Genomic DNA, 13,573 nt, shown 5'->3' on the forward strand with positions numbered 1-13,573 from the left:
CACAGCAACACCTCCTCCGCCGCTGCCTCCACAGTTTGATCCTGCGATGTTCCAGGCTGCAGTAACAGCAGCCGTAGCGGCCGCAATGTCGCAGATAGGGACAAACGGAGCTGGTGGTTCTGGATCGGGTGCTACAAACTCTAACCACGGAGACAGTACGTGGCGTGCAAGAGAGTGTTCCTACAAAGACTTCACCAATGGCAAACCCGACAACTTCAATGGGAGCGGGGGAGTCATCACTTTGATGCAATGGTTTGAAAAGACCGAAGTAGTCTTTCAGGTGTGCTCTTGCCCCGAAGCGAGCAAAGTTAAGTTCGCAACCTTCACTTTCACCGGCCGGGCCCTTACTTGGTGGAACTGCCGGATTAATTCACTTACTCTCGAGGTGGCTAGATCCATAACCTGGGCAGAACTAAAAATGTTGATGATGAAGGAGTACTGCCCGAGAGGTGAAATTCAAAAGCTGGAACAAGAACTTTGGAACCTCAGGATGACGGGCTCCGACCTTGAAACCTACACCACCCGATTCAATGAATTGGCTCTCCTCTGCCCAACAATGGTTACTCCGGAGGAGAAAAAGGTGGAGCGATACCTTTGGGGACTGTCTCTCCAAGTGCAAAGTAGTGTCCTGGCTTCAAGGCCAACTACTTTTGACAGTGCCAGGGAGCTGGCACAACAACTTGTTGACCACCGAGCCGGTCATAATACTACAACCACCACCACTGATCAGTCAAAAGGGGGAAACAACAAAAGGAAGTTCTGGAACGAAAAGAAGAGCCAACCAGCACAGGACCCCGCTAAGAAGCAACAAACTGTTACTGTCCATGCTGCCACTAATGCTGCCACTACTGCTACCACTCCAGCACCACCGAAGCCATATGCTGGAACCCTACCTAAGTGCAACAAGTGAAACTTTCACCACAATGGTGCTTATAGGGAGATGCACTGTAAAAACTGCGACAGGAAGGGGCACACTGCTCGTTTCTGTAGAGCGCCGGCTCGACCAATCAACCAAGTCGCCAGTACGGGGGCAACCCGAACCTGCTACAACTGTGGAGACGCAGGTCACTTCAAAAGAAACTGCCCCAAAGCACAAGCCCCTAATGCTGGTGGAGTAGGAAGAGTCCTGGCAATAGGACATGGGGAAGCAGCCGAGGATCCCACGGTGGTTACCGGTACGTTTCTCCTCAATAACTCTTATGCATGCGTACTATTCGATAGTGGAGCGGAGAGGAGTTTCGTGAGCCACCAATATAAACAATTACTTGAACAAAATCCCCAATCACTAAAGGATACTTATGTAGTAGAAATGGCAAATGGGAAAATAGAACGCACTAGCGATATATACTCAGAGTGTACTCTCACTCTAGACAACCATACATTTAAAATTGACCTGATGCCGGTCACCATAAAAAGCTTCGACGTAATCATCGGGATGGATTGGTTAGTTCCTCACCGTGCCGACATTCTATGTTACGAAAGGGCCGTTCGCCTCAATCTACCAAATGACGAAACCCTTCTCATCTATGGTGACAAACCTAGTGCGAATTTACAAATCATCTCATGCATCAAAGCCCAAAAGTATCTCCGGAAGGAGTACCACGCCTTCTTGGCCCACGTAGTAGACAAGAAACAAGAGGTGAAAGACATCAAAGACATCCCCGAAGTGTGTAACTTCCCGGATGTATTTCCAGAAGATCTTCCTGGTGTACCACTCGCACGACAAGTCGATTTCAGAATTGACTTAATACCCGGAGCTACCCCCGTAGCCAGAGCTCCATACCGCCTCGCACCAACAGAAATGCAAGAGTTGTCCAGTCAGTTGAACGAGCTTTTGAGCAAAGGGTTCATCAGACCAAGCTTCTCACCTTGGGGAGCACCAGTCCTTTTTGTAAAGAAGAAGGACGGATCCTTTCGCATGTGCATCGACTATCGGGAGCTAAACAAACTCACCATCAAGAACCGATATCCTCTACCCCGAATCGACGACCTTTTCGACCAACTCCAAGGAGCAAATTTCTTCTCAAAGATCGACCTAAGGTCAGGTTACCATCAGCTACGAGTTCAAGAAGAAGATATTCCCAAAACTGCATTCAGAACTCGCTATGGGCACTACGAGTTTGTGGTGATGTCCTTCGGTTTAACAAACGCACCTGCGGTATTCATGGACCTAATGAATAGAGTGTGTCGACCCTACCTAGACAAGTTTGTAATCGTATTCATCGACGATATCTTGATCTACTCGCGAAGCGAAGAAGAGCATCGCCTACATCTACGCCAAGTGCTAGAGACACTAAGAGCGGAGAAGCTTTATGCTAAGTTCTCTAAGTGTGAATTCTGGATTAGAGAAGTGGATTTCCTTGGACATGTGGTAAGTGAGAAAGACATACATGTGGATCCCTCCAAGATCAAGGCAATCGAGAATTGGTCAGCACCCAAGACGCCAACCGAAATTCGACAATTCCTTGGGCTTGCTGGCTACTACCGAAGATTTATACAAAACTTCTCCAAGATTGCGAAACCACTCACCACCTTGACACAGAAAGGTGTGATATTCAAGTGGGAAAATAAACAAGAAACTGCTTTCCAAACGTTAAAACAAGCCCTATGCAGCGCACCGATCTTGTCTCTCCCAGAGGGAACCGAGGACTTCGTAGTGTACTGTGATGCTTCGAATCAAGGCCTCGGATGTGTGCTCATGCAGAGAGGGAAGGTTATCGCGTATGCATCAAGACAGCTTAAGACGCACGAGGTTAATTATACTACGCACGACCTGGAATTAGGGGCAGTGGTATTCGCTTTGAAGATCTGGAGACACTACCTCTACGGCACGAAATGCACTATCTTCACTGATCACAAAAGTCTTCAGCATATCCTCAATCAGAAAGAGCTCAACATGCGACAGAGGAGATGGGTAGAGTTGTTGAATGACTACGAGTGTGAAATTCGTTATCATCCGGGCAAGGCCAATGTAGTGGCCGATGCTCTAAGCAGGAAGGAGTACTCGGGCCGTCGAGTAAAATCCTTAACAATGACAATCCATTCCCACCTGACCATACAAATCAAGGAAGCTCAACTGGAAGCTTTAAAACCAGAAAAGGTGGCAGGAGAGACATTAAGGGGAATGGATAAAAACTTAGAAGTCAAGGATGATGGAGCACGTTATATCATGAACCGGATTTGGACACCGAAGTTCGGTGGACTCCGAGATGTCGTCATGAATGAAGCACACAAGACTCGATACTCCATCCATCCCGGGTCGGATAAGATGTATCTGGACCTCAAGAAATTATACTGGTGGCCGAACATGAAAGCTGAGATTGCTACCTATGTGAGCAAGTGCCTGACTTGCGCCAAGGTCAAAATCGAATACCAGAAACCATCCGGGCTATTACAACAGCCGGATATACCTGAGTGGAAGTGGGAACGAATAACCATGGACTTCATAACCAAGCTGCCTAAGACATCGGGCGGGCTTGACACCATATGGGTAATCGTAGACAGATTGACCAAATCAGCACACTTCCTACCGATAAAAGAAACCGACAAGATGGAGAAGCTGACTAGAACGTACATCAGAGAGATTGTACGACTCCATGGTGTGCCGATATCCATTATCTCCGATAGAGATAGTAGATTTACATCACGGTTTTGGCAGTCTCTACAAAAATCATTGGGAACTAGGCTTGACATGAGTACGGCCTACCACCCACAAACCGACGGACAGAGCGAACGAACCATTCAAACATTGGAAGGCATGTTAAGAGCTTGTGTGATAGACTTCGGTAAAGCATGGGATACCCATCTACCACTTATCGAATTCTCCTACAATAACAGCTATCATACTAGCATCAAAGTCGCTCCATTCGAAGCTCTTTACGGTCGCAAATGCAGATCACCCCTGTGTTGGGCTGAGGTGGGGGATACACAGCTAGCTAGAGGGCAAGTCTCTAATAGCACCCTCACCGGCCCTGAAATCATAAGGGAAACCACAGAAAAGATCGTTCAAATTCGAGAAAGACTGAAAGCGTCTCGCGATCGGCAAAAGAGTTACGCAGACAAACGACGCAAACCCTTGGGATTCCAGGTGGGTGATCGAGTACTACTAAAAGTTTCCCCTTGGAAAGGAATGATACGATTCGGCAAACGCGGGAAACTAAATCCAAGGTACATCGGGCCATTCGAAATCCTTGCTAGGATTGGGCCAGTAGCATACAAACTTCGATTACCTCAGGAACTCGACAAAGTACATCCCACATTTCACGTGTCGAACCTAAAGAAGTGTTTGTCTGATGAGACACTCGTAATACCACTCGACGAAATCGAAGTTAACGAAAATCTCCACTTCGTGGAGGAACCAGTCGAAATCATGGATCGGGAAATCAAACGAACGAAACAAAGTCGTATTCCCATCGTGAAGGTCCGTTGGAACGCTAAACGAGGACCCGAATTCACCTGGGAACGCGAGGATCAGATGAAACAAAAGTATCCACATCTCTTCCCAAACTCTTGAAATCCCAGTCAAAATGAAAATTTCGGGACGAAATTCCTTCTAACGGGGGGATGATGTGACAACCGTCAAATTTCGGTCAAGTTAAAGTCAAACAAAGTCAACAAGTCAAACCGGTCAACTCCAATAACCCTTGTATGTTAGGGTTTACGTTATGTAATCACTGTACAATTCGCTATTTTAATGAGAAAACATCATTTGGAAAATTCATGTGTTTGATTTTCCTTAGCCTTAACAGTGCTAAACAACGAACCAAAGCGATAAAACACTATTGCACAATCATCGGGATTGTGTAGGACACTAAATCATGGCTTAACGGGGTTTACGGACCTTGCGTTTCAAAGCCAAACACTCAAAAAGGTCTCAAAAGAACTCTCTCTCAATCTCTTTCACTCAATCTCTCTCTATTAGAAATCTCTCCCAAATCTCTCTCAAAAGTTCCTTTAACTTTTTGTAATCATTCGGGTCATCACGACCCTTAACCGGGTCAAAAACCACTTGAAACGGGGTAAAAACGGGTAAAATAGCCTTAAGGACCCAAAACCGAAGCTTCAGGACCGAAGCCTCACATCCGAAGTGCTCAGGACCGAAGCCTCGCATCCGAAGTGCTCAGGACCGAAGCCTCGCATCCGAAGTGCTCAGGACCGAAGCCTCAGGTCCGAACCTCGGCCCAGGACCGAGCAACTTCGCAGATTCAGCTTTTTTTCCCGGTTTTCGAATACGACTTCGTTTTAACTCCGTTTTTCATTATTTTAACGTGGGATTTTCACCCAAAACTTTATTTTATAAACTAAGGCCCCAAAATATATAAATATCCAGGGTTTTTATAAAATATATTAAAAGAATTAGTGGTTGAACTAATTATTGAGGGAATATTTGCTTTTCCTTAATTTATGGCAAAAGCAAACCACCACCACCTCACTCTATGATTAGCCACTCTTTCCCACTACCCCTTGTCTCCTTAGTGGACTTTTACACCCAATCTCCAGCTCTTCCCACGTTCTAAGAGCTGGAGGATTGATCCTCTCTCCTCATTCTCCATAAAGTTCTTTCATTCTACACTTAGCAACCAAGAACACTCTCCAAAATTCTCTCATCTTTTCTCTCAACTTCAAGAACTTCAAGGCTTTCTCCAGGGATTTCTTTATTCAATTAGTAAGTATCTTCATCATTCACATAATTATTAAACTCCATTCTACTCAAATCATTGATATCTTACACAAGTTCCATCTTATTCGGTGTTAGATTCCCGAATCATCAAGACATCTTCTTAGTGTTCTTGGGTTGAACACTTCCTCTCTCTCACTTTCATCTACTGAAACCACATAAGGTGAGTTCATACCCCTACATTTACATGTTTTTCTTAAGTTTTAAGGGGGGAATACAAGTAAAATCATCAAGAACACAATTAAACTTTTTCTAACAGATTACATCAGAAAAGATGGACTTTAATCACGGACTGTTTTGGTCAACTTAAATATTTTAGTTTTCAAAACTGTTCCAGGTGCAAGTAGTTCAAACTCTTAGCTTTAAAATGGCTACTTGCACATCTCCATATGATTTTTCTACAATTTATGGTGATTTTTACAAAACTGCCTGTCATTTCAGAGGCAAACCCGGACCAGTCTGTGATTATGAACATTTTCACCTCTGTTAGAGATCACTAAAAATCATGATAAAATTTACGAACAAACTAGACTCATATTCCAAACTCTCAAAATTTGCGGATTTGGATTTAGAGCTTTGATGATTTTTCTATAAATTTTCTAAAAACAGTAACAGAAACTGTATTCAACGAAAAGTTGCTGTTAATTTCATTTCACCTTGTAACATGTTGAGCAAGGTGTATATCTTTATGTGATTATATGTTATTGCAATATATGACATTTTATCTTAATATTTAGACACACATCAGTTTACAAATGGATTTGAACATATAAAATATAAAGAATAACAAGTGATTATAATCAAAGTACAACCGATACATTCAAACATTTAATAAACTATTTTGAATATAGTTTGCATACATTACTACGTACTACCCTTGGTTGATAAACTATAATAGGTATAGTTTATGATACATTACATAACACATACATTTAAAAAGGGTACATTTATACAAAGGATATTTTCATTAAGCAAGGTACGGCCATACAGTACCAAGTTTTCATAACATGTAATTCCGTTAATGACTTTGTGAGACATTTACTTCAAATTACCATTAAGTCCTGTATTGTAACCAGAGTCTCCTTGAGGGAGAGCGTGATACTTGTGTATAGATCTATATTGGGTTTGACAAACCCACACCTAAACTGCATGCAACAGTTAGACCGATAGGTCTGGGGTGACAAATGTCATAACATTTCCGACGCCTGAAGAACGTCGTTTTAGGCAACCTTGGTCATAGTATGGTTATAATAAACTCACATAAAGTATTAATAAACATTGGAATTTACGGGAACTTCATTAAAATTTAACGAGTTTATGTCGATTTAAATTTGCATTGTTTTACTATAAATATGACAAATTACTTGTACATTTCGGTCTTTGGGTTTTAAGACTACATTTACACATTAAGGAAAATATTGGATTTTCTAACACAAATACTACTTTTACAAACGAAAGGCTTTTAATAATACCAAACAAAAGCTTATGAACTCACTAACCTTTGTGTTGACACTTTTTCAAACAACTTGTATTCTCAGGAAATCATTAAACAGGTAATCAAGTGCTTTTGAGGATGGGACGCTAAGGCGTCTACTATTTCATATTTTGTCAACATATTGTACTTGATTCGTAAACATGTAATTCATACAATGATGTAACTTTTTCAATTATATATATGTTGGTTGTGTTTGCTTGAATTACTATTATAATTGTTGTTATGATACTATACATGAAGTCCTCCACCCCCGGACGTTTCCGCCATCCTTGGTTTGGGGGTGTGACATAGCCCTGTCGATATAGTGAGAATAACTCACCTGCAACTGCCGACTGAAGAAATAAGATCACGCTGCTCCGACCACCGATGCTAACTCCACCACTGAACATAACCAAAACCAATAAATACCAATAATTACCAAAATACCCCTGGAGGTCAACTGGTCAACTCTTGGTCAAAGTCAAAGTCCTCAGTCAAAGTCAACCTTCCTGGTTGACCCTACCGTCGAGTCAACCCGTTGACTCGTCGAGTCCCTATGCTCAGAAACTCCCAACCACGACTCAACTCGCCGAGTCACCCCCAAGACTCGCCGAGTCCAACAATCTTCGAGTCTCATCCTGCTCAACTCACCGAGTTGTCCCTCAACTCACCGAGACACGACTTAACCAGAAAAGGTTAGGGTTCCACGACCAGACTCGCCGACTCCAAGAACAGACTCGCCGAGTCCAAGGCAATCTTCAACAGACTCGCCGAGTTGTTCTTCAACTCGCCGAGTCCATGCACATGACATCTTCATTCAGACGATTACATGCCATTTCATTGCTTCCAATACATAGATCTGGACTCCTAGGGCCAGATTCACACGTAAAGTTTCCAACTTTACGTGCATGCAAGGCTCAACAAGCTCCAACCAAGCTACAAGAAGGTTTTGGGACAAAGGTACTCTCAATCAAACCCCATGGCTGATGCTTTCTGCCCTCATGGCTCCAATACAACCTAGATCTGAAGTTGCAACTTCAGATCTAGTCTCTATACCCAAAATAGATCTCAATCATGCTAAAGAATCCCCAAAACAACCACCATGGATGACAATAAGGAAAAAGGCTTAAGGAGGTCACTTCTTACCCCAAAGATGAGTCTAAACTGATGTAGACTTCAGATCCACAAGCTCTCTTGATGCTACCCCAAATTCCTCCAACTTTCTTTACCAATTTCCACTTCCAAGCTTCACTCTTCTCAACAATGGAGTCTCCCACGATTTAGGGTTTCTCTGGAACACTCAGGGAAGATAGAGGCTGAAATGAAGGCATATCATTCTTTAAATAGGGTGCAAACCCTGAAAATAGGGTTTCATATTCCAGCACGGACTCGCCGAGTCTAGCCCCGACTCGTCGAGTCGGGTCACTTATTCACGCGGTCCACTCGCGACTCGACTTGCCGAGTTACCTTTCCAACTCGTCGAGTCCAAACCTCCATTTACACTTTACACCCCCGATCTCTTAATCTGGAACTTGGGATGTTACAATTCTCCCCCACTTAAATTAGGCCTCGTCCTCGAAGCCTGCTGCAGCACACAATTCCATATACTATTCCCACAATGCATCTCCTGGTATCAACCGACCCAGGTTCCTCCAAGCCGACCACCGACTTCTTTCTCTGATAACAACACTTATCAACCAATGATCACCCGATGATACTTCCATCCTTCCAAATCACATAATCACTTGACTTTTACAAAGCTAGATTCATCCTGAACCACCGGGTCCTGACCCGGTACCAACTGCTATCCCTTTCCTTGCTTGTCATAACTTTATCGAATTTACTGCTGGGCTTATCCCGCTTCCTTCCGAATCCAACTCTTTTCCTTCCGTGCTGACAGGATGGCACATCCTTCAGGTCCACTCTTGGTCAAAGTCAAAGTCCTCAGTCAAAGTCAACCTTCCTGGTTGACCCTACTCGCCCAGTCAACCCGTTGACTCGTCGAGTCCCTATACTCAGAAACTCCCAACCACGACTCAACTCGCCGAGTCACCCCCAAGACTCGCCGAGTCCAACAATCTTCGAGTCTCATCCTGCTCAACTCACCGAGTTGTCCCTCAACTCACCGAGACACGACTTAACCAGAAAAGGTTAGGGTTCCACGACCAGACTCGCCGAGTCCAAGAACAGACTCGCCGAGTCCAAGGCAATCTTCAACAGACTCGCCGAGTTGTTCTTCAACTCGCCGAGTCCATGCACATGACATCTTCATTCAGATGATTACAGGCCATTTCATTGCTTCCAATACATAGATCTGGACTCCTAGGGCTAGATTCACACGTAAAGTTTCCAACTTTACGTGCATGCAAGGCTCAACAAGCTCCAACCAAGCTACAAGAAGGTTTTGGGACAAAGGCACTCTCAATCAAACCCCATGGATGATGCTTTCTGCCCTCATGGCTCCAATACAACCTAGATCTGAAGTTGCAACTTCAGATCTAGTCTCTATACCCAAAATAGATCTCAATCATGCTAAAGAATCCCCAAAACAACCACCATGGATGACAATAAGGAAAAAGGTTTAAGGAGGTCACTTCTTACCCCAAAGATGAGTCTAAACTGATGTAGACTTCAGATCCACAAGCTCTCTTGATGCTACCCCAAATTCCTCCAACTTTCTTTACCAATTTCCTCTTCCAAGCTTCACTCTTCTCAACAATGGAGTCTCCCACGATTTAGGGTTTCTCTGGAACACTCAGGGAAGATAGAGGCTGAAATGAAAGCATATCATTCTTTAAATAGGGTGCAAACCCTGAAAATAGGGTTTCATATTCCAGCACTGACTCGCCGAGTCGGGTCACTTATTCACGCGGTCCACTCGCGACTCGACTCGCCGAGTTACCTTTCCAACTCGCCGAGTCCAAACCTCCATTTACACTTTACACCCCCGATCTCTTGCTCTGGAACTTGGGATGTTACAACATGATTTTCAAACAACTCCATGTAGGTCTCAATTAGTTTGAACTTTGAACCCATTATCAGTCAATTTGACTCGATCTTCTATTGTTGGAGTTGTCCTACGTGTTTCTTCGATGATGTCCATTGTGTTCACAAATTTCCATATATCTTCAGACATGGTAATAAGGAGCATTTCATGTTATACAACGCTACTTTTCTCCGCTCCTCATCCGTTGAAGGCGGTAATGGGATTTCCAGTATTGTCGTTCGTTGTTTCACACGTTGATAATCACGAATCATTTCTAATGCAGTCGTATCAACAAGATGTCGTTACTCGTCTTCAAGACGTGGTACAACATATTCTACAGACAACTCATTGTCACCGTTCGAATTACTAAATGTTGGAGACTGAAAATAAAATATATTAATATATTCATTAAAAACCAACATGCATAAAAGTATCTAATAATAATAAAACCGACTTGCTGAAACATATCCATAACAAAAAAAAAATAATAAAAAAAAACTAATAGCAACTAGTCTATCATAACAAGTTTGTCTGCACTTGCTCAGGTCCCGCCTTTCGGAGTTCTATCTGCTTTCAGTTAAGTTTGTAACACCCTTTCTGATTTCTTTCTTAATTTTATAGGTGCCTTTGCTAGTTTATTTTTATTTTATTTTGTAACTCAGCATCTTAGTTTTTTATCTGCAAAACCAAAATTCCAAGAACATGTTAATACATTACCGTAAAAATAGATTAAAATTATAAATTTTTGTTTTCCGATTTTACCTTTACCGGACACAATTCCGAAAGCTCGTGTAAATGGAATACAACTTCGTCGTCTGTAAAACCAACTTTTTTTAACAATATCCACGCAAACTCGTATTTGGACTCAAATGGGTTATTAAACACTATTTAGAAAAAAAAAATGGTAAGTATAGTTATTCCAGATTGATATCCCGTAACATCATTCTGGAATAGTTCATTGGGTTCCGGACGATGTTCATCGTGTTCCGGACTTACAGTATCATTCCAGAATCCCTACAAAACCTACTTCCAGACTAAAAGAACTGATCTAAAACACACTACAAGGTACTTACATGAGATTCATAAACGTTCAAGGAGAAAAAGATTAAAAAAATGATAATCCATATTCAATGATAGTATTCTAGAGTCGTTCCTCGTATTCTGGACCATTCCAGAATATGTAAATCCGTTTATAAAATCAAATGCAAAGTAACTTAAAGAGTAGAACTTACTTGCTTTGACGTATCCATGCTGAAAATTTGGTCCGAAATACAGGTAGATCGTGCTTCGGATTTGCAAATTTCGGAACGCGTATTCCAGATTTTTGTGTGTGGGACCCTTTTATATACCTTTAAGCTACAATATTGGGCTTGGGTCGGTGTTTCAAGTCTAAAATGACCCATTCCAGACCAAGTTGTTAGTTTTCAGATAAAAAAATGGTTATTATTATTGAAATACCATTAAAAAGTGGTTAGATTACTCAATTTCCCTACCTTTAATATACATTATAAACATAAAATCACACACGATTGGTCCTTAATAAAGAACGGTCCGCGGTGGTTTGACCGCCGAAATCTGACCAATTTTTACCAATTGTTATATGCAATCCTTGGCAGTAAAACCAAACTCATCAAACTCAATAGAATATTTATTTTGGCCAATAAATTTGCGTACAAAAAATAAGATTTTTAATAATAGAAGGGGTGACAAGAATGTTATGCAAATGTGAAGGAAGTTGATGATTTTTTTACTAGAAAAAAGGTGTGTCCAGTCATAATTACAGTCACAGTTACAGACACTTTGAAATAATTACCAACTAGGATATGACGATATAGATTAGTATTGCAAATAGATTGTCGAGAATACATGGATTTGCATTAACGTGGTCGGTGGCATCTATATCCATTTTCCATTCGCCCGGTTCATGTAAAGACATTGAAGATTGAAATTTTGCCTTTCGGAGCTCTATCTGCTTTCAATTAAGTTTGTAACACCCTTTCTGATTTCTTTCTTAATTTTATAGGTGCCTTTGCTAGTTTATTTTTATTTTATTTTGTAACTCAGCATCTTAGTTTTTTATCTGCAAAACCAAAATTCCAAGAACATGTTAATACATTACCGTAAAAATAAATTAAAATTATAAATTTTTGTTTTCCGATTTTACCTTTACCGGACACAATTCTGAAAGCTCGTGTAAATGGAATACAACTTCGTCATCCGTAAAACCCACTTTTTTTAACAACATCCACACAAACTTGTCTTTGGACTAACATTGGTTATTAAAGAATATTTAGAAAAAAAATGATAAGTATAGTTATTCCAGATTGATATCTCGTAACATCATTTTGGAATAGTTCATCGGGTTCCGGACCATGTTCTTCGTGTTCCGGACTTACAGTATCATTCCAGAATCCCTACAAAACCTACTTCCAGACTAAAAGAACTGATCTAAAACACACTACAAGGTACTTACATGAGATTCATAAGCGTACAAGGAGAAAAAGATTAAAAAAATGATAATCCAGATTCAATGATAGTTTTCTAGAGTCGTTCCTCGTATTCTGGACCATTCCGGAATACGTAAATCCGTTTATAAAATCAAATGCAAAGTAACTTAAAGAGTAGAACTTACTTGATTTGACGTATCCATGCTGAAAATTTGGTCCGAAATATAGGTAGATCGTGCTTCGGATTTGTAAATTTCGGAACGCGTATTCCAGATTTTTGTGTGTGGGACCATTTTATATACCTTTAGGCTACAATATTGGGCTTGGGCCGGTGTTTCAAGTCTGAAATGACCCATTCCGGACCAAATGGTTAGTTTTTAGATAAAAAAATGGTTATTATTTTTAAAATACCATTAAAAAGTGGTTAGATTACTCAATTTCCCTACCTTTAATATACATTATAAACATAAAATCACACACGATTGGTCCTTAATACATAACAGTCCGCGGTGGTTTGACCGCCGAAGTCTGACCAATTTTTACCAATTGTGATATGCAATCCCTGATAGTAAAACCAAACTTATCAAACTCAATAGAATATTTATTTTGGCCAATAAATTTGCGTACAAAAAATAAGATTTTTAATAATAGAAGGGGTGACAAGAATGTTATGCAAATATGAAGGAAGTTGATGATTTTTTTACTAGAAAAAAGGTGTGTCCAGTCATAATTACAGTCACAGGTAAACACACTTTGAAATAATTACAAACTAGGATATGACGATATAGATTAGTATTGCAAATAGATTGTCGAGAATACATGGATTTGCATTAACGTGATCGGTGGCATATATATCCATTCTCCATTCGCCCTGTTCATGTAAAGACATTGAAGATTGAACTAAACATTTGTGGTAAATAGGTGGGCTAGTGGTCCGTTCCAAGCAAGGTCCAAAGAGGTTGAATCGGGCCTTGTAAAGTCTGTCTAGT

This window comes from Lactuca virosa, chromosome 1 (genome assembly GCF_052849685.1).
Source record: "Lactuca virosa cultivar CGN04683 chromosome 1, Lactuca_virosa_CGN04683_v6, whole genome shotgun sequence".
NCBI lineage: Eukaryota > Viridiplantae > Streptophyta > Magnoliopsida > Asterales > Asteraceae > Lactuca > Lactuca virosa.